At 41.2% G+C, this 4,124-nt stretch overlaps 1 pseudogene; it reads left to right on the forward strand.

The window, feature by feature from the left end:
* Positions 1 to 2,822, forward strand: part of LOC106302830 — a 7,688-nt pseudogene extending 4,866 nt beyond the window's left edge.
* The last annotated feature ends 1,302 nt before the right edge of the window (positions 2,823 to 4,124 follow it).

Below are 4,124 nucleotides of genomic sequence, written 5' to 3' on the forward strand. Positions count from 1 at the left end.
CCGCGGAAAGTTTGTTCTTTATCGAAAGAAACTGTAATAAACGCTTCGAGTCAGAAGACGGCCCAAAGGGACCTAAGACATGACTCGAGGCCCAACTTACGATTTCTTACCCAACAGCACGTAAGCCGCATGACGGTTTACGCTTGGTTCGCGAGGAAAGATAAATGTCAAGTTTTCGCTGATAAATACGAAATTTTGAAGATAATTACGAAGATCGGAAAAAAATGGAATATCTCCATTTTTATGCTATGGGGGCTTAAGGGCAGAAGGGGAAAAACATAAACCGGCCTAGAAGCCAGTATATAAGGAGTCCTAGGCGAGAGGCATGAGGAGGGACTTTTCGAGAGATTAGCACTTAGAGCAATTAGGCAACTTTCCGTTTTTGTTATTTTGAGCTGCAACTCAATTAGGTTTAGCCGTCTTAGGGTTGCTTGAACTAGGAATCTCGCCGACAGCTCTCGAGCCCAGACTTATATCTTGTTGTAAACGTTCATACGCAAACTCGGAATAAGACTTCTCTTTGCTCTCTTTTTACAATTTTTATACTTTGTCGTTGTTATCTCGTGTTCTGATTGCTTGGCGTGTGGTATTAACAAATCTCCGGGACCTCTAGCAAATTAGGGTTTTCCTAGTTTTCTAATTTAAATGGAAATCGACAGTGCGAATTTCGGTTCCCACAATTTGGCGCTAGAAGGAGGGGGGCTCTATGGATCAATCTAACCCGCAAAAGCCACTCGACGATCAGGAACGATATGCAAGACTCGACGTGCACGAACATCATCTCGTTCAAGATGGGAGCAACGGTCGATCGAGCCAAACCTCAAAACGATCTCCTTGTTATCAAGCTGACGATCCGAGATGTCGACGTCGCTAGGGTGCTAATCGACACCGGAAGTTCGGCCGATATCATCTTCAAGGATACTCTCGAGAAAATGGGGATCGATCAATCCGAAATCGTGAAATACCCTAACCCATTACTGGGACTTTCGGGAGAAACAACCATGGCCTACGAGTCAATTAATCTCACAGTTAAAGTCGGAACCATGACAAGAGTCACAGAGTTTCTTGTCGTTGACCGTCCCGCATCTTACAACGTTATCATGGGAACGCCATGGTTGAAGACCATGCGTGCCATCCCATCGACGTACCATCTTTGCCTCAAGTTCCCAACCCCTAACGGAGTCGAGGTAATATGGGGAAACCCAAGAGTATCACAGGTGTGTTACGCCGCAGAACAAAAATGAAAAAGACCAGAACTCGAGACCACTCCTAGAAAAGCGGAGAATAAGATCTCCAACAATGATTCGCGAAGTCAAGATTCAACGGAACTCTTCTGGCAGTCTCGTAACATCACGGACCTAGAGGAAAAACACGAACCAACTTGCGAACCTATCGTCACAGTCTGTCTCGACGAAGCATTTCCGGAACGATGCGTCGAGATCAGTGATCATTTTCCGTCTTCTCCGCCTTAAAGCGATAGATCATGGCCTCTCTATGACTCACCTCAATGGCCGATATGAGCAAGTTCAAGCCCTATAAAACCGATTGACACGTTATAAGCAAAAAAAAATAATAATAACGATCGTCAAAATCCTTAAAGCTTATACCCCGTTGATGGTACGAGATCCTTCTGCGATGACTTTCGGCCTCCCCGATTCGCTCGTAGCCGGAGGAGCATCAAAGCCCGACAGAAGACCAGCGAAGAAATCATCGAAGTCTGGAATAGGGACCTCGCTAGTTCCGCTTCCATCGCCGAAAGCAAGGTCCGGATCCCATCCTGGAAGCATGCAATCGTCCACCAAAAACTCCAGGTCACCGAGGTCAATATCTTTCCCATTCAAAGAGTTTACCCCCGTCGCAATCGTGGGAGCGGCGTCGGGACCTTGGTCATCAGGCTCGCTCTTCCGAAACGTCAATACGACAGTAGTCCATGCATTCTCGTCTACCCTTCGATGCTATCTCTCGAAGACCGTAGCGAACCCATTTCACGTTCCCCGCCATTCTAAGTTATCGATCAAACTTTACCGTAAGAACCGCGGAAAGTTCGTTCTTTATCGAAAGAAACCGTAATAAACACTTCGAGTCAGAAGACGGCCCAAAGGGACCTAAGACATGACTCGAGGTCCAACTTACGATTTCTTAACCAACAGCCCGTAAGCCGCATGACGGTTTACGCTTGGTTCGCGAGGAAAGATAAATGTCAAGTTTCCGCGGATAAATACAAAATTTTGAAGATAATTACGAAGATCGGAAAAAAATGCAATATCTCTATTTTTATGCTATGGCGGCTTAAGGGCAGAAGGGGAAAAGCGTAAACCGACCTAGGAGCCAGTATATAAGGAGTCCTAGGCGAGAGGCATGAGGAGAGACTTTTCTCAGAGCAAACTTAGCACTTAAAGCGATTTAGGCATATTTCCGTTTTTGTTATTTCGAGCTGCGACTCAATTAGGTTTAGCCGTCTTAGGGTTGCTAGAACTAGGAATCTCGTACCTTGTTGTAACGCTCAAACGCGAATTCGGAATAAGATCTACTTTGCTCCCTTTTCGATTTCTTATACTTTATCGTTGTCATTATTGTATTCTGATTGCTTGGCATGTGGTATTAGCAGATATCCAGGACCTCTGGGAAATTAGGGTTTTCCTAGTTTCCTTATTTAAACGGAAATCGACAGTGCGAATTTCGGTTCCCACAGACAGCTTTACGTAGCTATTTCCAGGGTCACATCGAAGAAAGGACTGAAAATTCTTATTGTGGACAAAGATGGAAAACCTCAGCGTAAGATCGTCAATGTTGTTTTCAAAGAGGTTTTCAATAATCTATAAGCCAAAGAGTCACGATGAGGTATGTGATTAAACATTCCATCATTTACTGTTTATTACTATATGCTAAGATCATATTTTTTTAAAACTCTTTGGAACGTGATGTGTTTTTCAGAGTTATGCACTTCATGAGAAGAGATGAGGACGTTCTTTATCGTACTTGAATTTCTTCAAGCTGTTTTCGACTTATTTATGGATTTGTGTTGTTTTTGATATAACTTTTCATTTTTCTATTTATTTTCTAGATTTTAAAACTATAGCAAAGAAATAAAAACAATTAAACCAAGATATGCAACATGCAATCAACTCACAGCCAAAACAATAAACCAATGAATCTGTTGTACATCACTTCTTATCTAACCAAGCCACTTAGATATACTAGGAAACGATAAATGGTTCTAATCTAACCAAATTTCCCTTCTTATACTAAACAAACCACTTAGATATACTAGCAAATGATAAATGGGTCTAAAAAACTAACCAAACTTATCGAATAGTGAGAGTTAAATGGCTGAGTTATGCTGGAGTCTTTTTTAGAATCCATTGTTATCAATATCATTCCTGAAACAAAGAAATATTGTCTTAGTAATTAAATAAGATTTAAACTACTATTTAACTAATTAATATTAGTAGTTAATCTATTGACTTACTAATTAATCAATAAATAATGAAAAACTATTTTGTATAGTTTACCTGATGTTTTCATGAATTGAGTGACAAGTAGCATGATTTTTCCGGCACTCGCTGATTTCCATTAAACATTCTTTAGTTACCCGATCCTGCAGAACTTTCCTGCAACAAAAGAGACCAAGTAAATGTTTTTTACCAAGCTCAGATAATCCCAGCTTGATGGCGATAGTTACCATTGTATAATGATCCTTGGCTTTCCTTGGAGCCTCTTTACGATCTTCCTCACAATTGTTCTTCCATGTCAGGCAAGCTGCGATACAGTTTGTATAATATATCCGTTAGCTTGACGAAATCAATCGGCTGCGCACAAAATATTGAATTAGTAAGACTCACTCGGTTGCGCAGATCGAGAAATTAATATCTTCACCTCAGAATATCATTACTCATGATCATTCAACAGTTCCTCTGCACACCTAAACCATGTACGAGACTTTCCATTGGGTAATATCTGGAGCTCTGTTTCTTGATCTCAAGATCATTCAACAGTTCCTCTGCACTAGAAGGACTTTGCAGTATCTTCCTTTTCCGTCATCTTCAAGATGATTCTCTGCAGAGTGAACAAAACAGAGCTTAAGAATATGAAACAATCGTAAATAATATATTTCGTCATTAGCT

The sequence above is a fragment of the Brassica oleracea genome, chromosome C7 (genome assembly GCF_000695525.1).
Source record: "Brassica oleracea var. oleracea cultivar TO1000 chromosome C7, BOL, whole genome shotgun sequence".
Classification (NCBI taxonomy): domain Eukaryota; kingdom Viridiplantae; phylum Streptophyta; class Magnoliopsida; order Brassicales; family Brassicaceae; genus Brassica; species Brassica oleracea.